The 26,321-nt window shown below is 40.4% G+C and overlaps 1 pseudogene; it reads left to right on the forward strand.

Moving 5' to 3' along the window:
* The first annotated feature begins 26 nt into the window (after window positions 1–26).
* On the forward strand, window positions 27–25,899 carry LOC117424786 (U3 small nucleolar RNA-associated protein 18 homolog; annotated as a pseudogene).
* Window positions 25,900–26,321: the final 422 nt, after the last annotated feature.

Here is a 26,321-nt window from a genome sequence, read left to right on the forward strand (position 1 = left end):
TGGTATTACAGACACAAGATGTCAATATTGCCTCCACAGTAAGCCACGTAATGAAAAATAATTAATCAATCATCTCATTAGGCTACTTTCACCATTTGAATCCTTCATATGTGCATCTCAACGGGCACAAATATGTATTTCGTGAACAGAAGGGAAGGTAATGGGTTTTTTTGGGTTTTTTTTATAATGAATTTCCAGATTCTGGCGCCGATCCGTACAGTATAGACAATATAATCATTTATTGAAATCTGAGCATTTGATATATTATGACAAACATGTAAGCTGTGTTTATTATTTTTTTCGTTGTTTTGTTATTATTTGTTTTGTTTTGTTCTTTAAATATAATGTAAATATAGTGTTACTTAAGTTTGCATGAAAGGCAACAAAAAAAGCTCAGTTCTTGTGCATTACATTTTACTATTAAACTTAAGCATCGTCAGTTGGTTAACTCGGTCTTCTTCTTTCATGCATTGACGTTGCTCTGTGAAAACGTGTCCATGCAGAACAATAGTTCTTCTGCATTTCTTTAAAATTCGGTCAAAGAAATTCCACTACAGTTTTCTTTTACATATAGCTGATATCCCTCAATTTCCGATTTACAGTAAGCATCAAACCTTGGAATACAATCTAACGGGAGGGTTTCTTTATCCAAACTACAAACTTGCTGTGGGTCGAACATCCTTACTGCCTTCATAACGTGGTTTTATTCTGCATTGTTCAGGATTGTAGTACGTACCTCGTCAATTTTTCAAAAACTTCGTAGAAACTTCTAACACATTGTTGATACTGGCATCTGTGCTGTGCAACTGTTGTGCCAGTGCACGGTATGTATTTATTAATTGTGTAACGTTTGATCAACTCTAACGTTATGGCTTTCAAACCACTGTATCAGAGTCCCTTACAATGCGTTGCAATCAGGGAGAGTTCAGATTTTAAACTTTGTACACCATTCCTCAAATTCTGAATTTGACATTACTAGCAATGGCGAATGTATGGGCATTACAAGTCAAACGCACTGAATTTGGCAACATTTAAACATTTTGTAATGCTCGGTGCAATTGATTAATTAACAGTGTGCAGATAAACGGTACCTGCTAAAATAACCTCTTCAGAGATACCTTCACTGGCTAGCCCTTGTAAAACAAACAAAATGTGCAAAACATACTGATCTTTAGCACCTGTGGATTCGCCAGTAACTATAGATAAACTATCAGTCTTTTCAGTTTTGGTATATTCTGCTTCTGCAGGTCAGCAACTTTGGGTAAACCCTCCTCACCTCCTCAGGCTGTCTGATGAAGGAATTACACACCCCTCAGGATGGAATTTACGTAGCTTGGGGTATATCTAGTTTTCCAGGGGGATATTAGCACAGACAAATGCTGTCAAATGGAAAATGACAGTATTTCGTCGTTCTTGATTTCCTGTCCCCTCCGTTCTTTTAGTGAAATACGATGTCGCATGGCTGTCAATCTGAGCCTTTTCTTTTCTGTGTTTTTTGAGATATTAAATGTCGGTTTATTATTCACTTTCTTATGGAAGAAAAAAATAAAAACTCGACATTTCGTCTTTAAACCTCAAAATTTCTACTCTGAAACTCACCATTGGTGTGTCTGAGACAAAATGATTTAAAATGTATTGAAATTAGGTTCGGGCTTTTCAATATAATATTACAAATAATAACAGAATTACGCGTAAATACACACCCACACACGTATATCTATGTTTTAACATTTTCTCCCGTATTTTGCTGAAAACTCAACTGTTAAACCGCTTTATGTCAGCAACCCTTACATTTCTGCAAAATGCATGTACGGTCTGTGGTTACTGCAATCCCCGTCTGTACCAGGGTTTAGGACCCAGGGGAGCTGTGTGGCAGACATGATGGCTGCGCGTGCGATAAGGTCAAAAAAAAAATATTCATGCAAATTTCAAGCTTCTTGGACCAAAACATAGTCTCACGTAATCCTAAGCAATGTTGAAAAAAAAAAGATATACTTTCTGTAAACTATGCAGGACTGATTTTAACGGTGGGACATGGGAGCAAGACTGATGAGGTGTGTGGTAAGCAGGAGAGATAACAAAAACACCAAAGCCAGTGACGCTCAGAAAACGTTAGGTTACCTACCGTAACCTGGTTTCCTGAAAGAGAAGACAACCACCAACATTGCTATGGGATATGCCTGCCTATTGGGTAGGTATTGCTGAGCTCTCTATATCAGAGCTGCCGATAGGCCCCTTCCTGGGATGACGCACTTGGTCCCGCCCACCGAGGGATTAAAACCGTCATCCTGAGGAAGCCATTTCTCTTTTTCCATCGAACTCGTGAGGGCGACCGATGCGACCTTGTGGTTGGTGGTCGTCTTCTCTTTCAGGGAACCAGGGTTAAGGTCGGTAACCTAACGTTCAATTAGAGGACGACCACCAACATTACTATGGGAAAGTATACCAGAGTCGTTGCGAGGGAGAAGGAATGGCAGCATGCGAGGGACACTTCAAAATCGCTTAACCAAGGGTAATTTTCTGAAGGTTAGCGGTGTGAACGTGCAACCTCAAGGACCCTCGTGCCTAATGAAGGCAGGGAAGGATCTACCACGTTAAGGCGGTAGAACCAGGAGAAAGTATGCGGCGTAGCCCAGCTAGCCGCAGTATAAATGTCAGACAGATAACCCTCTAGTGCAGGGGTGCACAATTCCGGTCCTGGAGGGCCGGTGTCCCTCCTGGCTTTTGTGCCAACCTTGCCCTAAATTACTTAATTGGACCAATTATTATCAATTATTGGTCTAATTAAGTAATTTAGAGCACAGTTGGAACAAAAGCCAGGAGGGATCCGGCCCTCCAGGACCGGAATTGTGCACCCCTGCTCTAGTGGAATGTGCAGCTACCTTCCCAGGTGGGTGTAAGCCAGCACCATCATACGCAGTTGAGACTGTGTCCGCAATCCAATGCGACAGTCGCTGTTTTGAGAGGGGCTGTCCTAGGGTCTGTATCCCGTGGCAGACGAAGAGCTGGTCAGAATGACAAAGAGCTCTTGTCCCATCCACGTAGCATTCTTGTGCTAGGGCATTGACGGTGAGTGGACTGCCTAAGTGGTAGAGGGAGTACCACAGGGGGCAGTCTGTCGTCTCTGCTGAGATGAAGAGCTCGACCTGCGCCTTCCCGAATCGTTCCCAAATGCGCCTCACTACCTGAGTGTAGAGTCGCCATTCTGACGGATGAGGTCCTACTATGAGGAGGTGCGCTGCCCAATTCACCACTCAGGGAATGTGCGTCGTCCGCAGGGACAGCAAGTTCCTCTGAGCCCATGTCAAGAGCCTGAAGGCAATGTGATGTAACCCCGGGGACCGTAGGCCACCCTAGTGGTTGACATAGGCCACCACTGTTGTGTTGTCCGTCCGGCACAACATATGTGTACCGTGCAGCACTGGGAGGAAATGGCGGAGAGCAAGGGAGACCGCCTGCAACTCCAGCATGTTTATATGCAGGGACGTCCAGCGGTCCGACCAGGATCCATGGACTCCTCTGCCTTCCCAGACCGCCCCCCAAACCAAGTTTTTTTAACATGGCGAAAACCAGCACAAACCAGCAAAATTTCTTACGCCTCCATTGACTCTCCATAGAAAAAATTCTGCCAAGCTCTCTGTATATACCACAATGCTTTGCACGCAGTGAGACGGAACTAAAGGCGTAGTCGAGTATCTTGTTAAATAGAATATCTTTCGCTATAATAACCACACACAGTGCAGTACTAGCAATGGCAGATGAAATAGTCTGATCTCTGGTTTTAATTGGAGGAGCAACTCAAACCCTCCCACCCCCTGCTGAATCAGAATATTCCATTAGAAGAAGAAATCCATACAATTGTAGGAAAATGAAAAAAAAACATATGGGACAGTAGACAAAAAATAAACTGTCACTGCTTGTTAGCGTGGAAAATCCTATGACTGTTTAGCACCCATTAAACCAAAGTTAATTGAAACCAGCATTGTTGATATGGGAGTTGTAGTTTTCCTCTGCATTTCTGCTCATTTTGGAAACACCTTTCAGCATGTACCAGATAAACTACTATTCCCAGAAGACACTGCACCAGTAAAGTCAAGTATATTTTCAGTTTCATATTATGATACCACTTACTTTCTATGGGAACAAATCTAGCTTTTGGTTTTGTTTTTTTTCTCTGTTAGTGTTTGTTGGAAGCTGTATTTATATTATTTTAGCCTTTCTCCAGCAGTATTTGTTCACTTTCTTTTCGCCTGTACGGTATAATTATTGTGTTTGTCATTTAAGTTTAGCAAATGAAGTTGATAAGATGTGCTTGATTATTTTCTGCCTTTCTCCTGCCTTAGCAACTTTGTTTAGAAAATATTGTATGCAAAGTATGTTAGTGAAGTGGTCTTGAAATCTAAATGCTATATATTTATGTTGTATACAGTACCTTTTTAAACATATGCTGGCAGTGTGTAACAGCTAAGTATTAGAATAAACTATGATGGGCTACTATTTTCTTTTCTCTGTTGGCTAGTGGAGAAAATGTGTTTAACAGCCGAATTGGGGTAAAGCCTGTTTAGACTGCACTTGTAGATCTCTTGATCTACCCCAATGCACTGGACTTACCTAACCTAAGCACCATGTTACTGGATCCTCAACTGATGCACTATCCTTGCACTATTGCGCTACTAAGAGGTCATTGTAGATATAACTTTTTGTAATCCTAACTTGTTGTATCCTAGTTCATATTGTATTTTAGTAGTATTATTTGCACTTACTGTAAACTATACTGTATTTAAATATTCATTTTGCATTGTAACCCTGTACAGTACACCTGTAAGTCACCTTGGATAAAGGCATCTGCCAAATAAATACATTAATAATAATAATAATAATAATAATAATAATAATAATAATAATAATAATATGAAAAATGTTGTCAGTTAGAATACAATAATAAGATTCTGCTGCTGTGGGGGTCTTAAGGGGACCCCAAGCCCTCTGCCTTTGTTCTACATCGCCATTTATTTTTGGCCACCAGCCACCATTGCTTGGTAGGAGTTGCATAGAGGAAGCCCTACAATATTTTTACCTATAAATTAACAGCAACCTTTATACAACATACTTTATTATTATTATTATTATTTATTTCTTAGCTGACACCCTTATCCAGGGCAACTTACAATTGTTACAAGATATCACATTATTTTTACTGGCGCAATCTAGGTAAAGTACCTTGCTCAAGGGTACAGCAGCAGTGTCCCCACCTGGGATTGAACCCATGACCCTCCGGTCAAGAGTCCAGAGCCCTGACCACTACTCCACAGTGCTGCCCGCGCAGCAGTCTGGAGTAGTACTTTGATAGCAGGTAGTGGTAAGTCCATCTATGTGTCATCTATTTATCCAGAAATGATCACATTGAGATTACTCAAGACCTTCACCACCGCAAATTTGAGGTAACAACATTTCATCTGAATTTGATCTTTATTTGTACAAGAAGTTCTGATCTCTTGTGTACACTGAACATGCTGGAGATGTCCACAGAAAACTAAAGAAAGTAAACTAATGTAATATGTGTGTATTCAGAAGCACTCCTCTGTTTGTTTTTCCGTTTCGTGTTTGCAGACTGAAGGAGCTGTGAGTGGGAATTTGCCGGATGAAGACTCCAGTGATTCAGAAGTAGAAAATGAAGCCCTGTTCCAGGTCCAGTCTGCCCAGAAGGCTGCCTGAGTGGACAAGGACGACCAGGGGGAGGAGATGTAAGTGTAAACATGTGTGCTGTGGATTTTCAATAAAATACAGGAAGGTATGGTAATTGATCCATTTGCAGAAAGAGATATCTCCTTATTGCCAATTTTTCGTTTATGATTTATCTTTAAATTATTTGCAGTCATAGACCAAAAAACCATTTGTTCTGGTAGATGAGTGGATATGCTGAATTTCTTACTTGTTAAGAGAGAAAGAGAGCTCAGAGTAGGCAGGGTCATTAGTGCTCATTAAGGGAACATCTTCGAAAACAGAATGGCCTCCAAAATGGAGCACTATAGTATATAGATTTTATGCTCATAATGAAATCTACCGGATGTTCAGTATATGTACAACAAGGCATCTTTTGTTATTTATAAAATAATAACGAATAGTGTTGGATGATAATGACACTTTCAGTTATCGATTACCAGCTATAAAGTATCACAGTAATTGGATCATGATTATTGGCAGAATAAATAAAATGTCTTGGAGTTTATCAAATTTAAAGCTATATTGAGCAGCATGACAAATGCCTCTTATGGGTCACTGAGTTCAGGGAGAAAAAAAAGAAAACCCTAGAGAGTTTTCAAAGACAAGCACCTTTAATACAAGACTTCTGGGTACATTTGAAAATCCCAGGCATGTCACATTACCCAAACAAAAAGTCCAGTCACATAATCTTAATGCACAGCCACTGCCACTCATCTTCTAGGACTACTCTACCACTTCATTTGTGATAAATATCTTTGAGATGTAGCATTACTTTTATGAAAAAGCACTAATTTTCATATTATTCAAACAGTTTATAGCAGAAGAATTTAAGGAGATGTTTTTAAAAGAGGTGGGAAATGAAAATAAGGAAAAAAGCACTTGCTGATATAAACCTATTTGCGGAGAAACGAGAGGTCAAATAAAGTAACACAATGCAAAATGTCCCCCTTCATATGTACTTGCTGTCTATTCTAAGTGCCACTACAGTAGTTAGAGTGTAAGAAAGTACTGTGTTTTTTTTACCTTATAAGTAGGGCTTCTTTTTTCGTTTTTTATTAATTTCATTTTTTGGTACTTATTTTTAGCTATTTTTGAGTTTATGTAAATTGTTTTATTTTTCGGGGCTTTCGCTTTCTATATACTGTATAAAATTATTGTTTTTAGTTACTTTCCAAAATGCTTGGGTGTTTTTTTCTTTCGCAGTATGTATAGTAACTCGACAGTATTTGCACATTTAAGTTGTACTTTCTTTCCTTTGTTGTCTTCCACAATGAAATCCTCACGGGCACATTCTTCTGGGTTTTTTTTGTTTTAAATTCTCAAAGTCATTCAGACCACACCTCTAAACAGACAATAATCCTCCCTCCAAAAATAGACAGAATGAGTGAATTCTTGAATGTTGTTACAGGTTTTGGGATAAAATGAAGAGCATATTTTCTACCCAGTTATTCTACATTGGTAATAAATGCATAGCAGTTGGGGAGCCAGTAAACTTGTTCATTAAAATCACTGGCATGTATTTCAAGTGGGGACGATTGTCTTCTCTGGGGAGACCAAGATGGTATTTAGTGAAGTCTAAAGGCTGGTTTCACAGAGCCCAATTTCCACTTATCCTGGACTGCCTGATGTTAATGTAGGTAAAGCAGTCCCGGATTAATGCCGATTGATGTCTTTGAAACTAGCTGCAAGTGGGATACAAGGGAGAACAAATGTTGCACCATCAAGCATCATAAATCAGCAGGGGTGAATATGTTTGAAATCAACTAGCTCAGTGGCTAATACAATCTCTGAAGGAATAATATAACCATGTTTGTATTTGCCTTTTTAGATGGAAAACTGCTTACATGCGTTCAGTTTCACCCCTCGGCCCAAGTGATCATGACTGCATGGATAGACCAGTCTATTTCCCTTTTCCAGGTACAGACTTCCGTTTCCACTTCCAGGGTGGGCTTGATCAAGGAAATGTTAATGGTGTTGTCTTTCCTTTGGAAACCAAAGTATATTAATAATGTTAGAATTGAGATATGTAATTTATAACTCTATGTTGCATTCTTCAGGATCGTTTTATTTAGTTACTATCCAGAGGGCTTCTTTCACTTTTCTGCAAGCCAGACTTTCAAAAAGACAAATTAAAGGGTTATATAACTTTCTGTGGTGTTTACAAGAGACCTGTACGTATCGATGTATCTTAGATGTATCAATGTATCTTTTTTTTCCCCACACATAATGAGCTATAAACCGAAAACATTTCTCAACTGCGACATAGGATCAGCAGAAAGAGGTTTTATCGTTTTAGCATTGTGTTGTATCCAGATCATGCTCCCTCATATCTTTTTGAAAAGAAGTGCAGTTGTCAGAACAGAAAGCCTGCTGTTAAAGAAAGGAGAATGACAGATCTTTTTTTATTATTATTTTGGGCATTCCCGAGAGAAAGTTGAGAGAATTTGTCGGTTTTATTTCTGAACCATGATGTGTGAATAAAAATATCCAAAGAATCATAATTGTTAAAAAAATAAAAAATACAAATTAAAAAAAAGTATACTGCTCAGATCTAAGCATTGGGTTTAAATTTGAGCAAACTCTGGTTGTTCTGTAACCCTTTTGGTCCAGAAGAATTTTCGACATGTCAGGAAGTACTGTTCTGTGAGCTTGTATTAAACATGCACCCTCAATAACGTGCTAAAGTTTAAACAGAATTTGACAAAAAGTTCTCTACATAAATGAAAAGTCATACAGTCCTATGTAGAGACACACAACCTTCATACATCCCCAGATTAAAATGATGACACTGAATAACTTGCGCTAAGAGTGGTTCTTAGCAAGCATCATCCCAGTTGGACAAGCAGTTTACTAAATACACAAAATTGTAATGTGGGACATACATACACGCGACGGGGGATATTAATCAAGAAGTGATGGAAGACATCACCACAAATTGTATGACTACTTTTAGTGTTTTGGTAAAAGAATGAAATGTAGCATTAAATATGGGCACAGACATTTTGATTTGCTCTAAGCAAAAGTCAAAATGCAGGGGTTCCCCAAGTGGTTCAGCTGATGTAAAAAAAAAAGCATTGCAGTGTGAGTCATACAGTCGGGAGCGCAGGTTTGTGTCCTCGCTGTGTGAAGTCAAAACTGTTTGCTAGGGATTCCAGAGGGAGAGTTGCATTGGTTCTGGTGCCACTACAGGTTATGGAGGCAAAAAACGTCATCACCATATGTATTTTAATACCTATTCTGTGTGCCCTTTATCTTAGTTTTCATTTCTTTGTCCTTCGCCTCTTCTATTTTCAAGTTTCAACTTTCCCTTTCATTCCACAGCTAGACTGCACCCCTCAGACGCTGTTGAATATTTGATGTTCCTTTTGGGCGTTTTTCTGCTTTTATTTCACCTTTGTTCACCCCTGTCTCCTGTGGTGCTTCAGGCACTTATTATTAAACTTTTAGAAATTGTTAGACTCTTGTCTGCTGTCTTGTTGAAACATTTGTCATTAAATTAAGTTTCGTTTAGTACAGATAGCCAGTCTGTACTCATTTGAGGATTTGTGTTCATGCTCCGTTGTTATTTTGGACCATCCCGATTAAAAGCTTTTTCTCACATACCATAAATGAGTGTTTTATGAAGAAATCTCATTTAATTGCAATGTTATTTTTTCTTCTGATGTTTTTCATTACCAGCTTTAGCTCATCCCCCTTGCCTGCTTTTTGGTTTGCTTTTTTTCTCTATTGCATATCTCAAGAGGTTATCCTGATAACAAAATGATCAGAAACAATTACTAAAGGTCTCTCTCTGTGTCCTTGAAGGTGGATGGCAAGACTAATCTGAAAATCCAGAGTATCCACCTGGAGACGTTTCCTGTATACAAAGCCCGCTTCAGTGCTGATGGAGAGCAGGTCATTGCAACCAGCATGCATAATAAAATGTTCTACGTGTATGACATGATGGGAGGGAAAATCATACCCGTCTACAGTGGCAGAGATTAACTGTTCAGATACATCTTATGTATACATGTATAGCAAAAACTATGCTAGTTATCAGTGTTAATATTAAAGGTGTGTGTGTGTATGTGTATATATATATATATATATATATATATATATATATATATATATATATATATATATATACATACAGTGCCTTGCATAAGTATTCACCCCCCTTGGACTTTTCCACATTTTGTAGTGTTACAACCTGGAATTAAAATGGATTTAATTGGGATTTTTACCATTTGATTTACACAACATACTTAACACTTTGAAGGTGCAAAATATTTTTTATTGTGACACAAAAGTTAATTAAACAAAAAAAAAGACATTTGTTGGTTGCATAAGTTTTCACCCCCCTGAGTCAATACTTGGTAGAAGCACCTTTGGCAGCAATTACAGCTGTGAGTCTTTTTGGGTAAGTCTCTACCAGCTTTGCACATCTGGATCCTGCAATTTTTGCCCATTCTTCTTGGCAAAATTGCTCAAGCTCTGTCAAGTTGGATGGGGACCGTTGGTGAACAGCAATTTTCAAGTCTTGCCACAGATTCTCAATCGGATTGAGGTCTGGGCTTTGACTGGGCCATTCTAAGACATTCAGGTTCTTGTTTTTAAACAACTCCAGTGTAGCTTTGGCTGTGTGTTTAGGGTCATTGTCCTGCTGGAAGGTGAACCTCCGCCCCAGTCCCAGGTCTCTTGCAGACTGAAACAGGTTTTCCTCTAGAATTTCCCTGTATTTGGCTCCATCCATCTTGCCCTCAATCCTGACCAGTTTCCCAGTCCCTGCCGATGAAAAGCATCCCCATAACATGATGCTGCCACCACCATGCTTCACCGTGGGGATGGTGTTCTCAGGGTGATGAGCAGTGTTGGCTTTGCACCACACATAGCGTTTTGCGCTAAGGCCAAAAAGTTCAGTTTTGGTCTCATCAGACCAGAGAACCTTTTTCCACATGTTTGCTGTGTCTCCCACATGCCTTTTGGCAAATCCAAACAGGATTTGATATGGGTTTTTTTCAGCAATGGCTTTCTTCTCGCCACTCTTCTATAAAGCCCAGCTTTGTTGAGCGTCCGGGTTATAGTTGTCCCATGGATGGTTTCTCCCATCTCAGCTGTGGATCTCACCAGCTCCTTCAGAGTTACCATTGGCCTCTTGGTTGCTTCTCTGACTAATGCCCTCCTTACCTGGTCACTGAGTTTGGTGGACGGCCTTCTCTAGGCAGAGTCACGGTTGTGCCATATTCTTTCCATTTTTTAATAATGGATTTAACGGTTCTCCGGGGTATGTTCAAAGTTTGGGATATTTTTTTATAACCCAACCCTGATTGGTGCTTCTCCAGAACTTTATCCCAGACTTGTTTTGATAGCTCCTTGGTCTTCATGATGCTGTTTGTTTAGATATGCTCTCTAACAAACTCTGGGGCCTTCCAGAAACAGGTGTATTTAATCTGAGATCATGTGACATTTTAATTGCATACAGGTGGACTCCATTCAACTAATTATGTGACTTCTGAAGGCAATTGGTTGCACCAGAGCTTATTTAGGGGTGTCACAGCAAAGGGGGTGAATACTTATGCAATCAAGACTTTTCAGTTTTTTATTTGTAAATAATTTTGAAAAATATGTAGATTTTTTCCCCACTTTGACATTATGGACTATTTTATGTAGATCAGTGACAAAAAATCCTAACTAAATCCATTTTAATTCCAGGTTGTAACACTACAAAATGTGGAAAAGTCCAAGGGGGGTGAATACTTATGCAAGGCACTGTGTATATATATATATATATATATATATATATATATATATATATATATATATTGTGACAAAGCACAACTCACTCGGGTTCGTTGCCCCTTTAAAAATACGACCCAGAACAATGAAATGGATTTTTCAGCGCTGGTGCGCTATTTTTAATAATACAAATATCAAACACACAAAACCAAATAAACACCTAGCTCTTATCGAGCACTAACTACACACACAGGAACCTAAACTATAAATCAGGACAGCTAAGCTGTTTACCTGGAACACAAAACAAAATCTTCACCCCGAAACAAACCACACAGGTTTACACTACCTTTCTTCACCCGACTGCTCGGAAGCAGAGCACCTATCCTGCTTCCTTCTCTCTCAGCAGCCTAGAACAGACTGGCTGCTCTCTTTAAATACCCTGCACCTGGCTCTGATTTACAATGATCACCAGGTGCAGGGGATAATTAAATAATAAAACAAAACAATTACATCAACCAATGTGCATTTGCACATGTTTTCTGCAGGGAGGATTTAACCCCCTCCCTGCTGTCTCACACATCCCCCCCCATGTCTTTTCAAGACACCGGCCATACCACGGCCACCTCCCTCCACCCTTAAAAGACCACCCAGCCTCAAGTCCAGCAATGTCCATTGCCGCCCTCTTCCACGGGCGGGCTTGAGGATGGGTCGGTCCTTCCGGCGCTGCCAGGAAGGGACCGCAAACCGGCGACACAGGACCCCACCGGGCTAACAGGGCCGACCGAAGCGTAGGCCGGGGCACTGGAGGATGCCGCAGTGGACACAGGTCTTCCCCTGGGAACTGGCGCAGTGATGTCCGATCACCCAGGGGGAGCGAAGCAGCTAACAGGGGGAGCAACAGCGACGTCTGGCAGCAGCCCAGCGACGTCTGGGTGCTCGGGGAGAGCGGAGCAGGTAACCAGGGGCAGAGCTGTGGCCAGTGCTGCAGACTCCTGGGCTCCAGGTCCAGCACAGGGAGGTCCAGGAAGACCGGCAGGGTGTCCAGGAGCAAGGGGTGAGGGACTGGACGCAGCGGCGCCGAACTGGACTGTAGGGGTGGTGGTCGGGGCTGTGGTGGAGGTATGCTTTTCACCTCCTCCCCTCTGGGCTCCGGAAGCAGCGGCTCCTCCCCTCTGGGCTCCGGAAGCGGCGGCTCCTCCCCTCTGGGCTCCGGAAGCGGCAGCTCCTCCCCTCTGGGCTCCGGCAGCGGCAGCTCCTCCCCTCTGGGCTCCGGCAGCGGCAGCTCCTCCCCTCTGGGCTCCGGCAGCGGCAGCTCCTCCCCTCTGGGCTCCGGCAGCTCCTCCCCTCTGGGCTCCGGCAGCTCCTCCCCTCTGGGCTCCGGCAGCGGCAGCTCCTCCCCTCTGGGCTCCGGAAGCGGCAGCTCCTCCCCTCTGGGCTCCGGAAGTGGCGGCTCCTCCCCTCTGGGCTCTGGAAGCGGCGGCTCCTCGCCTCTGGGCTCTGGGGCTTGAGTCAGTGGGGCACCCCCTGCCTGCTCCCACCTTTGGAGCAGCAGGTCCAGCTCCGTCGGCTCCGGATCCGGTAGCCCCAACTCCTGTCTCCACTTCTTTGTCTGCTCTTTCTGAGCAGCGGTGTTATGATTGATCATTGCGATCAATTCTTTAAAATCCATTTTCTGGGTCGTAGGGGTGCCCACACACTCTGCCCGCATTCTCCACCATATGTGACAAAGCACAACTCACTCGGGTTCGTTGCCCCTTTAAAAATACGACCCAGAACAATGAAATGGATTTTTCAGCGCTGGTGCGCTATTTTTAATAATACAAATATCAAACACACAAAACCAAATAAACACCTAGCTCTTATCGAGCACTAACTACACACACAGGAACCTAAACTATAAATCAGGACAGCTAAGCTGTTTACCTGGAACACAAAACAAAATCTTCACCCCGAAACAAACCACACAGGTTTACACTACCTTTCTTCACCCGACTGCTCGGAAGCAGAGCACCTATCCTGCTTCCTTCTCTCTCAGCAGCCTAGAACAGACTGGCTGCTCTCTTTAAATACCCTGCACCTGGCTCTGATTTACAATGATCACCAGGTGCAGGGGATAATTAAATAATAAAACAAAACAATTACATCAACCAATGTGCATTTGCACATGTTTTCTGCAGGGAGGATTTAACCCCCTCCCTGCTGTCTCACAATATATATATATATATATATATATTGTAAGACAGCAGGGAGGGGGGTTAAAATCCTCCCTGGGTAGGATATGTGCGCAGGCACCTTTGTTGTTAGTTTACTTTATTGTTTAATTGATTTGTTAATTGTTTTATTATTAATCATCCCCTGCACCTGGTGCTTATTATTAAATTAGAGCCAGGTGCAGGGTATAAAAAGAGAACAGTCAGTTTGCTCAGGGCTGCTGAGGAGAAGGAGGCAGAAAGGAGTGCTCTGCATCCAGGCAGTCGAGTAAGTGTATTGAGAGAGAGATTGTGTTTATTGCAGGTAAACGGCTTAGCTGTCCTGTGTATCAGTTTAGGTTCCTGCGTGATTAGTCAGTGCTCATTTAGAGCTAGGTGCTTATTTTGTGTTTTGGTTTGTTTGTGTGTTTATTAAAAAAATCAGCGCAACCGTGCTTGAAAAATCAATTTCTGTGTGTTGGGTCTATTTTTAAAGGGGCAACGAACCCGTGAGTGGTGCAAGCGTTTCACATTTGGTGTCAGAAAGTGTGGGCGCCCCTACGACCCAGAAAATGGACATTGCAGAGCTAATAAGGACTCTCAACAAGTCCACAAAGGAGATGCAGGAGATGAACCGCAGGCAGCGGGAGAGCAACCGAAGATTGAGACAAGAGCTGGGGCTGCCAGAACCGGAGCTTTCAGAGCTGCAACAGGTGCTGGAGAAAATAGTGTGGCCAGCACCTGAGCCAGAGGGGGTGGAGCTGCCATCCCGAGAGCCAGAGGGGGTGGAGCTGCCGTCCCGAGAGCCAGAGGGGGTAGAGCTGCTGTCCTGAGAGCCAGAGTGGGAGGAGCTGCTGTCTCGGGAGCCAGAGGGGGTGGATTTGCCGTCTCGGGAGCCAGAGGAGGTGAGGGAGTTACCTCCACCACAGCCCCGACCACCACCCCTGGCAACTAGTCCGGTGCTGCCGGGTACGGTCCCTTACCCTTTGCTCCTGGACACCCTGCCGGTCTCCCTAGACCTCCCGGCGCTAGACCTGGAACCCAGGAGCCTACACCATCGGCCACAGCTCTACACCTGGTTCCCCACTCCACTGTCCACAATCACCCAGACGTCGCTGGGCTGCTGCCAGACGTCGCTAGTGCTCTTCCTGTTCGCTGCTTCGCTCCCCCTGGGTGATCGGACATCACTACGCCGGTCCCCAGGTGAAGACCTCTGCCCACTGCTGCAGTCTCCGGTGTCCCGGCCGTCGCTGCAGTCGGCCCTGTCATCCTGGTGGGGTCCCATGTCGTCCACCCTCAAGCCCGCCCGTGGAAGAGGGCGGCAAAGGACATTGCTGGGCTTGAGGGTGGGTGGTCTTTTAAGGGTGGAGGGAGGTGGCCGTCGAGTGGCCGGTGTCTTGAAAAGACAAGGGGGGGGATATGTAAGACAGCATGGAGGGGGGTTAAAATCCTCCCTGGGTAGGATATGTGCGCAGGCACCTTTGTTGTTAGTTTACTTTATTGTTTAATTGATTTGTTAATTGTTTTATTATTAATCATCCCCTGCACCTGGTGCTTATTATTAAATTAGAGCCAGGTGCAGGGTATAAAAAGAGAACAGTCAGTTTGCTCAGGGCTGCTGAGGAGAAGGAGGCAGAAAGGAGTGCTCTGCATCCAGGCAGTCGAGTAAATGTATTGAGAGAGAGATTGTGTTTATTGCAGGTAAACGGCTTAGCTGTCCTGTGTATCAGTTTAGGTTCCTGCGTGATTAGTCAGTGCTCATTTAGAGCTAGGTGTTTATTTTGTGTTTTGGTTTGTTTGTGTGTTTATTAAAAAAATCAGCGCAACCGCGCTTGAAAAATCAATTTCTGTGTGTTGGGTCTATTTTTAAAGGGGCAACGAACCCGTGAGTGGTGCAAGCGTTTCACAATATATATATATATATATATATATATATACACACACACACACACACACACACACACACACACAGTGCCTTGCAAAAGTATTCAGACCATTGACCAATTCTCTCATATTACTGAATTACAAATGGTACATTGAAATTTCGTTCTGTTTGATATTTTATTTTAAAACACTGAAACTCAAAATCAATTATTGTAAGGTGTCATAGGTTTTATGTTGGGAAATATTTTTAAGAAAAATAAAAAACTGAAATATCTTGCTTGCATAAGTATTCAACCCCTGTGCTGTGGAAGCTCCCAGTTTACACCGATGAAAGAAATTGCCCTAACGAGGACACAATTACCTTACCATTGGCCTCCACCTCTGAACCATTAAAGTTGCTGTCACATTTTCTGGATAAAAACTCCACTGTTGAAGGATCATTGGTCAGGCTGTGAATCTCAAGGAAAATGAAGACCAAAGAGCATTCTACAGAAGTTAGAGATAAAGTAATACAAATGCATAGATTAGGGAAAGGGTACAAAATAATATCCAAGTGTTTGGCTATCCCAGTGAGCACAGTTGGATCAATAATCAGGAAGTTGAAGCTGCATCACACCACCCAGGCACTGCCAAGAAAAGGCCGTCCCTCAAAACTCAGCGCTCAAACAAGGAGACTTATGAGAGAAGCCACAGAGAGCCAACAATCACTTTGAAGGAGCTACAGAGTTCAGTGGCTGGGAGTGGAGTAATGGTGCACCAGTCAACCATATCAAGAGCTCTGCATAACACTGGCCTGTATGGGAGGGTGGCAAGAAAGAAGACGTTACTTAAAAAGTACCATCTGAAAGCACGTCTGGAGTTTGCCAGAAAGCATGAGAGTGACCCAGCTGCGATGTGGGAAAAGGTTTTGTGGTCAGATGAGACCAAGATAGGCTTTATGGCCAAAACTCAAAGCGCTATGTGTGGCTCAAACCTAACACTGCCCATGCCTCAAGACACACCATCCCTACAGTGAAGTATGGTGGTGGCAGCATCATGCTGTGGGGATGCTTCTCATCAGCAGGGACTGGGCATCTTGTTAAAACTGAAGGAAGAATGAATGGAGCAAAATACAGGTAAATACTACAATAGAACCTGCTTCTGTCCGCTAAAAAACTGAAGCTTGGGAGGAAATTCACCTTTCAGCAGGACAATGATCCCAAGCACAAGGCCAAAGCAACATTGGAGTGGCTCAAGAACAAAAAGGTGAATGTCCTACAGTGGCCCAGTCAAAGTCCTGATCTCAATCCCATTGAGAATCTGTGGCACTATTTGAAAATTGTGGTCCACAAGCGTCGTCCAACCAACCTGAACAACCTGGAGCAAATCTGCTAAGAAGAATGGGCCAAAATCACTCCGACACTGTGTGCAAAGCTGGTACATACTTACCCCAAAAGACTTAAAGCTGTTATTGCAGCGAAAGGTGGCTCTACCAAATATTAATGTGTGGGGGTTGAATACTTATGCAAGCAAGATATTTCAGTTTTTTATTTTACTTAAAAATATTTCCCAACATAAAACCAATGTCACCTTACAATAATTGATTTTGAGTTTCAGTGTTTTAAAATAAAATATGAAACAGAACAAAATTTCAATGTACCATTTTAAATTCAGTAATATGAGAGAATTGGTCAGGGGTCTGAATACTTTTGCAAGGCACTGTATATATATAAAATATTGGTTTTAAAAATGAAAATCTAAGAACAGGTTTAAAACATATTTAACTACTTTATTCAATCCTCCATTCACGGTACCTCTAATACGCACCCCAGTATTTAGTCATCATTAACTATAGAAGGCAAATGTAAACTAATGCATACAATACCTTCATTGGCCAGGTCAATTCATTTAAACAGTTTGCATATTAATAACTGCTTAATGTTGGTTAGTTTCCAAAGCAATACTTATTTTTCCAGTATAATTTTATGCCATTATCTGCAGAAATTAATTTACATAGAATGTTATCCTTTTTTATGTACAAATCAATAGTTTAAATGGGATTGCTCTATAGTGCTTTGTTTATTAAAAGCTATTTTGAATGGGATTTATTTCATTTTTTTATTAGGATTAGAAGAGAAACGAGTTTGAAGTTTCTCCAGATGGTTCATGGCTTCTTCTAACTGTATAATGCATACAAAACACAAGATTGCTGAAGAATAAAACTTGTTTTTATAAACAGGTAAACATACACATGCAAGATTTATGATAAATAAAACCTTTTTTTAAAATGTTCTGTAAACAGTAACGTGCACATTAACATGAACATGCTTTTGGATAAAGCTGTCACACCCCAACCATCTTACATCCTGGAACTGAAGTGGTTAAACTCTTCTTGTTGTTTACAGACAAATCTATGGCAGGTGTGTTCAAATTGCTTCACTGATTTGCAGGTTCTTGATACATGAAGATTATTTATACATGTAGATCCACTAAATAGTTTAAAATAATCTGTATTTTGCTTTTGGAGGATGATTTAACACTTGGTATGCATATCTTTAATGAGCACTTCCACAACAGATCCTTGTGCCAGATGCTCTCCCATATGCAATCCTGCAAGGTTTCCAGATGATTCACTGCTTCTAACTGGGACTTCATGATATCTCCACCTTCTGACAATATAGGTACGTTAAACTATTAGTGAAGTTTAGTGATGTTTGTCATAGCAGTAACTACCTCCAAAGCCTCCATCTTGACTTGTCTCTGTTTAAAGTACGATGTAATAATATTTCATCAGCCGATCACAAACCTAATTAACATTAAATCTTTCAGACAAAGGAGCTGGTGAGCAGCATGAAGATCAATGGGTGCTGCCTTCTCCCCTGATGGAAGCAAAATCTACACCAACTGTGTTATGATGCCATTTTAACCGATACATTTTACTACACTAAACAGGATGCATGTTTTTGTTCAGTCAATTTTATTATTACAGTAGTGCCACCTGTCTGTGCTGTGCTACATGAGGGCTATAACCGCATTGCCATTGTTTTGTATGAAGCTATTTTTTTTGTCTGTATTTTTGTGGTTACTCAGTGGCTAAAGGAAGTCAAATAGATCAACTAAATTTGACTGTGCTAATTCTGCAGTTTTCCAAGGCTTTTCCCATGCATTTACCACATTTACCTATGCTTTACCATGCTTTCACTATGCTTTGTTACACTTTGATATGCTTCTACAATGGTACTCTTTTAAAGGTTAATTAAAAGGGGACCAAGTATGCATTTCTAACTACTGTTCCACAACTCTGTTCATCTCCACTTCCCAAGCCAATTAAATGTGAAGTAATGTATTACTTTTTTTTTTTTTTTAAATAACACTAGAATAGTGTGTAAAGTAAAAGGTTTATTCATCTACGTATGTGTGACTAGTTCTGTTAGCCTCCTTTATTGTCGAAACATAATTGGATTAATGTCTGCCTTCACTTTCTTGCAGTAGCTGTGTGGTCCAGTGGTTAAAGAAAAGGGCTTGTAACGAGGAGGTCCCCGGTTCAAATCCCCCTTCAGCCACTGACTCATTGTGTGACCCTGAGCAAGTCACTTAACCTCCTTGTGCTCCGTCTTTTGGGTGAGACTTAATTGTAAGTGACTCTGCAGCTGAGGCATAGTTCACACACCCTAGTCACTGTAAGTCGCTTTGGATAAAGGCATCTGCTAAATAAACAAATAATAATGAAGGGGAGGTCTTTGTTTGGGATGTTAAAAGCAGGACTTGCCTAAATAAATTGACAGACGAAGGCTGTTTAAAAGACATGTGCATTGCTGTGTCCAGAAACTGACAGTATTTGGCTTGTTGGTAAGTGAAATGTATTGGGTACAAAGTCATCTTCGCTTTTTTATTTAATAGATCTCAAGAACTGCTGAAGCATGCATTTCAATTCTGATGTGCTTCTCTTACTCTATATTCCTAGTCATGGGACCTAAATGACATCTTAAAAAATGTATGTGATTTTATCTATGTAGCTTTCCAGTGCTATATGAGAATGTGATGAGTGCTACATGAGGATGTGATGAGTGCTACACGACGATGTGATGAGTGCTAAATGCGTATACCTCTTACGCAAGCCCTCAAAAAGGGTTTCTATTTTTAGAACTAACCATGTTTAGCTTACTTGTTCCTACCACAGAGGTTTTGGATACCTCATGTAACAGACGCAGCAGTAATCTGAAGTACGCTCTTAGTAATCCAAGTGGTATGCAAAAATCTAAAATAGAAGACCTTGATTGACTTACAGTCTGCAGTCTTCTTTCAGTATTAACCTCTTCAACCCCAGATGTAAAACTGCCATTTAATGCTATAAAATACTATTACATAGAAAATAAAACATAAGTCAACGAGAGATATGTATATATATATATATATATATATATATATATATATATATATATATATATAAAACATTTCCATTAACCCTTTAAGCCCCTGTGTGCCAGTAAAATAAGTAAGACACACACATTTGATATGTAATTTTTATTTTTTATGAACAATAAAATTATTTCTTTTTGAAAAGAAATACAGTATAATCGTTTTTATTTTTGTAAATGACACCTGTAATGAACAACATTTTATTTGTAAACCGAATAATACATACCAAACACAAGATTGCTGAAGAATAAAACTTGTTTTTATAAACAGGTAAACATACACATGCAAGATTTATGATAAATAAAACCTTTTTAAAAATGTTCTATAAACAGTAACGTGCACATTAACACGAACATGCTTTTGGATAAAGCTGTCACACCCCAACCTGCTTACATCCTGGAACTGAAGTGGTTAAACTCTTCTTGTTGCTATACAGACAAATCTATGGCAGGTGTGTTCAAATTGCTTCACTGATTTGCAGGTTCTTGATACATGAAGATTATTTATACATGTAGATCCACTAAATAGTTTAAAATAATCTGTATTTTGCTTTTGGAGGATGATTTTGCACTTGGTATGCATATCTTTACTGAGCACTTCCACAACACATCCTTGTGCCAGATGCTCTCCCATATGCAATCCTGCAAGGTTTCTAAAAGGATATTAGTAAGAGCAGATGTATAATAGTAAGAGCTCTCTATATGGTGGTCTCCCGGCACACACCATAAACCGACTACAGTTAGTTTAGAATGCCACTACCAGGATCCTTAACAGATGCCCAGCTGCACTGGCCACCTGTAAAATTCAGGATTATTTTCAAAACTCTCCTGCTCACCTACAATGCCCTTCATCACACAGGTCCCAAGTACCTCCTCAACCTGTTGACCCGCTATGTCCCTGCCTGCAAACTGAGGTCCTCCGACTCTGGCCTGCTTGTTATCCCCAATTAAAAGTGCACAACACTTGGAGAACGCTTGTTTAGCTTCATGGCTCCGACTCTTTGGAACTCTCTCCCAGCTTTGGTGTGTGATGCTCCCACCGTCGCTCGCTTTAAATCAACTCTCAAAACCCACCTGTTCTCTCTTGCTTTCCATGCTCTTTAAGCCTTTAAGCCTGTGGGGCAGTAGTGTGGAGTAGTGTTTAGGGCTCTGGACTCTTGACCGGAGGGTCGTGGGTTCAATCTCAGGTGGGGGACACTGCTGCTGTACTCTTGAGTAAGGTACTTGACCTAGATTGCTCCAGAAAAAAAAAAAAAAAAACTGTATAAATGGGTAATTGTTTTTAAAAATAATAATAATAATGTGTGTAGAAAAATAATGTGATATTTTGTAACAATTGTAAGTCACCCTGGATAAGGGAATCTGCTAAGAAATAAATAATAATCTGCTATCAGCTGCTGTGTTGCTGCTACTATTTCATGTATCATACTACTATCATGTATTATGCACTTTCGACTGTATTTAATGTATTAGGTTTTTTTTTTTTTTACTGTATATCATGTATTATGCATTTCTCTGTATTTAAAATATTATGGATTTTCTTGTTGTTACTGCATCTTGTAAAGCACTTTGTGATGGTGGTCCACTATGAAAGGCGCTATATAAAATAAAGATTGATTGATTGATGTCACAAGTACACACAGCAAGTATTCTGTGTTCTGAGTTACAAATAGTATAGATGTGCTGACCGCAAGGATTATGTGATAGGGGTTTGAATTAACCTTGTGTAGAGTATTTGATATCCTCCATTAAATGATGGAATCCATCATAAGAGGGAAACTAGAGGAGTATCAACACTTCCTTTTCTGTCTTTAACCAGCTGCTTCACCCAAATAACTGACTAGTGACATGCTTTGACCCCAATTAAAATGACCTAGGAAGTGCAAGTGTAGAGTATCTGAAAGTTCAGACTGAGAGATTTTCTTTATAATGGCTATAAATTGGTGTTTGCTACAACATCTGCTTCATTCAGAACTGTACTTGAGACATTCAAAGTGAATGGAAGAGCACATAGCGAATGGGATAATGTATAGATTTATTTCATAGCTGCAACCCCTAAATATTTCTGTTGCTATTAAGTTTTTCTATTCTCTACAGCTCCGACACCTGGGCACATTCACACAACTACCTTGTCTCATTCTAACCAGGTCTCCTGACCAGGAAAATGTGCAGAGCTGTAGAACTGCTACATTGGGCTGAAGAATACCAAATCCTATATATTACAAAACATTATTCAACAACAAAAACAGAATGTTTCTTGATGTATTTATGTTTAACAATTCTTGCATTATATCATGCACACTTTTAAATGTTACCTTGCTGTACTGGCTCTCAATTCTAGATAAATCACTTAATGGACAGTTCCTTGTCAGAATGTATTCTGCTGTCGTTCATTCAATATCAAGCAGCAGTGCAATATGACTCCCATTTCACTTGATCATCATTGGGCTAGTATTGGGTATGCCCTTTACACTGTATTTTCTGTGGCACCCATTCATCATGAGAAGTTGGGAGTGTGCTGCTGATAAATGGCAAATAAACCTGCTGAGAAACAGTTAGCTGAAACACTGCCTTTGTCCTACCTGGGGAATGGAGCTCTTAATGCACTTAAATTAGAATGCATTATAATTTAGACTAGGTTCAATGTCATTACAGTTTAGGAGAGCACATTAAGATTGCTTCCACTTACTCCTGGGGTCAGTCTCTTCTATATGTGAAACATTTATTTTTTACATTAATTGTCTACCCACAATGTCTACACAGCAGTGTACTGCTCGACCGAGCTTGTGGAGTTTATAGAAGAGTTTGTATAATGTGTGCTAATTGCATCAAATCTAATGGTACTTTTCTGACAATCAACATGAGACCACAAATTCTTACTTTAATCCATTCCTGAACAACTAGTGCATTAACCCTTCGTACCACATAGTCCTATCTGGGGAGGTTTGAGATTGTTCCATTGCTTATTTGCAAGGCTGTAAACAGCCTCCTTCCACCACAGTAAAGCATTGTGCAGGCTGGTTGCAGGTGCCCAGGGCTGAAATGGGCACCTCAAATCATGGAATAACCTTGGCACTAATGGTTAGAGGTTGATAATCTATCACTATTGTATTAAATCTCATAAAAAAATGTTGCATTCACGCAATGGAATTCCGCTGGAATGTGATTAGAATATGGAGATGTCCCATCACAAAATATGACAGTTGTGATCTCCCACCTCTAACGCCAGTGCTGTCTTTGTTTACAGAGATCGAATTTTGGAGTGGTAAACATCTACTCGCACAATGTATGTCTTTGGGAATCAAACCCTAAACCTTTAAAGCCATAATGAATCTGGTTCATTTTAATCCAACCACAGAAATCCTTGCAGTGGCCTCCAACATAGCAGATGAATCAGTCAGACTGGTAGGTCATGCTAGATTTTTGGTTTTGGTCAAGAAGGTGGTGATGGAAGGAAGTGAGGCACACCTGTCTTATGAAAGAGGCCCTCTAAGGGTTTTCCAAAAGTCTCCAAAATGGGTTCACATGACTAAATCCAATATATTAACCTTAAACAAACAACATCATTAAATATTTTCACAGTGGCACTTACTGCTTCATTTAACTAATTATATATATTATATATAAAACTTCACCACTTTGGGTTCTTTGCCCCTTTAAAAACAGACCCAGGACACAGAAATTGAGGTTTTTTTAAAGTACTTTTATGCTATTTTTTTTAATAATCACCAAAAACAAAATAAACAAAACAAACACCTAGCTCTTTTCTTGAGCACTTAACTAAAATACAAAACAGGAACCTAACTATCAAACAGGACAGCTAAGCTGTTTACCTGTAATACAAAACAAAACAGAACCACACAGGTTTACACTACACTACACTACACTACACTACACTACCCTACCCTACCCTACCCTACCCTTCCTTCACTTGTGCACATTAATAAGCGGGCTCTCCACACAGCAACCTCAAACAGACTGGCTGCTTTCCTTTTATAACCTGCACCTGGCTCTAATTTTCAATAATTGCCAGGTGCAGGTGATAATTAAACAAAACAATAAAACAATTAAATTAAAGTGGCCACTGTCTTCTAGCGTAAAATCAACCATCCAGACAACAGTAAGCGATTTCAAAAACAGGGCAGTGCCTGTGTTTATTTTTCCAAACAATAAAGCAAAGCAAAGCAAAGCAAAACAAAACCTAATTCCGGGTCGCAGTACTTAATTCAACTTTCATAATCCTAACTAAGTACTGAACGGCTAAACCGTTTACCAATAACCAGCCTCTTTTTGCAACACAAGTACAATATACCTTTTCTTCAGGTTCGTTAGCTCTGGTCTATGTTCAGGTTGCTTTCCCATTCCCAGGTACTTCTCACTCTCTGCTTAATTGAGAGCGCACGACATTCCGGATTATGTAGTCCTGATGGCCCTGTTTTAAACATCAGGACTACAATTGATTACTTAGGGTATAGGCTGTGCGTATTCATGGTCCTATGTATTTCCCCTCTAATCTTTACCTGCACTCTTATCTATCTATCAATCTCTATCTATCTATCTATCTATCAATCAACCAACTTGCATCTGTACTATTGTGATGGTTTGCTATGCAAGATATTACAGAAATGTGGTACAGTAGGTGTTCTTTTGAAGCAAGTTTTTTTTTTACTCTGCACTACATATGTTGTATTGCATTGAATTATTTACTGTACATGGCACATGATTTCTATTGTACTTTATTTAAAATGCACACAAAATAATCTATAAATATATACTTGTCAGCCTCTATAAAGTTTTAAAAGGATATTAATCAACAATATAGGCTTATTATAACTGTATGCTGAATATCTGAATCTTAACTACTTTAACAAGAATCTCAATTTATTGAAACAGCTTTTTATTTAATTATTGAACCAATTAGTCATGTCTTGATATTATACAGTCTAAGGCAGAAATACTGAAAGGCAAACCTCCCAAATGTCTCCATTTGATATACTTAACATGCAACCAGCCTAAGTCTTTATAAAGAGTCTTCCAGTGAAATGAAATAAGCTTGGTCCCTCTGACAGTTGTATATATTTTATACATATCCTGAATTACCTTGAAACCTGAAACGTTGAGAAATTGGTTTAAAATATTTATACAAAGACAGTTTTACAAGTTTGCAGCAGTATAACACCTGACATTTGTTTTATACTTTTTGAAATATGATTTGAGCTATCCTTGGTTATATTTACAAAGAAGCCTGCTCATAACTAACCAAATAATTGAAAGAATCAATGAAGAACTCGGAGGCATTTTTTAATGTGTCTTCAGTTACCCAGAGCAGATGGTCAAGGTCAAGTATGCTTAAAGTATTTGTACCTTCTAAAAATTAGAAATTGTTACTGGCAGACTCATTTGATCCTGCATTTAGGGCACCTAGTTGGAAGAATATGTTAAGGACAAAGACAAATCTCGCAAGAAACAACTTGGATGCTAAAAGGAGCATTTATATTGTTAATTATTATAGAAGAATAGAGTATGTTTGATGTATTGTTAAATGTTATATTTGTTTTTTGTTCCCTTGACACCACTAAAAACAAGACCTCTTATTTCTGTGTTTTTTTCACTAATAAACCTTTAATAACTACATGTCAGATGTGCCATTTGCAGAACAAATTGGTCACCTGAGGGACAGCCCAATTACACAAACGTGTGTGTATGTGTGTGTGCATGTATATAACGCCGTGTGCAGTAAAATGTGAGCTCATTTCTTCTGCTACACTGCTCAGTTGAATATCAGTATGTGAAATTCACTTTCCTTGTTTCATTGTTGGCATGTTGGTCATTCCAGGTCCACATCCCGTTTTACAGTATTTTCAAACTTCCCTGTCATGAGAAAGTAGGCCATTCACCTGGCACAGTGCATGGACTTCTCCCCTAGAAGTGCCTTTTTCTACATCGCAACCAACAAAGGCAAAGCTTTATTGTACAGGTACTTTTGACAGGATTTGTCAAGAAAAATAATGCATATACAGGTGGGGAGAAAAACACACTTTCCAGTGGAATATGAGGTCATATTTAATTAGTAAGGATTTTTATTTGTGGGTATTTACATGGGATTTGAGTTATTATGCACTTATGTGGTGCTTATACTAAGTTTTTATTACCGTAAAAACCGTTGAATAAGTCGATTTCCTAGGCATTTTTGTGGGGCCCTTAAAAGGGGGGATCGACTAATACACCGGTGCAACGTATGCGCCGGTGTGTCTAATATTAAACTACTGTACCAGCGCCACAATGGGATTACTACAGCCACGGTTATGGCTCACACAGTGCAATGCAGAGGTACACTTGTAAAGTATGTTTATGGCTATGGTTCTGATTAACAAAACAAAATGAATACATTTGTACAGCTGGAAATTGA

This window comes from Acipenser ruthenus, chromosome 19 (genome assembly GCF_902713425.1).
Source record: "Acipenser ruthenus chromosome 19, fAciRut3.2 maternal haplotype, whole genome shotgun sequence".
In the NCBI taxonomy this organism is placed as follows: Eukaryota; Metazoa; Chordata; class Actinopteri; order Acipenseriformes; family Acipenseridae; genus Acipenser; species Acipenser ruthenus.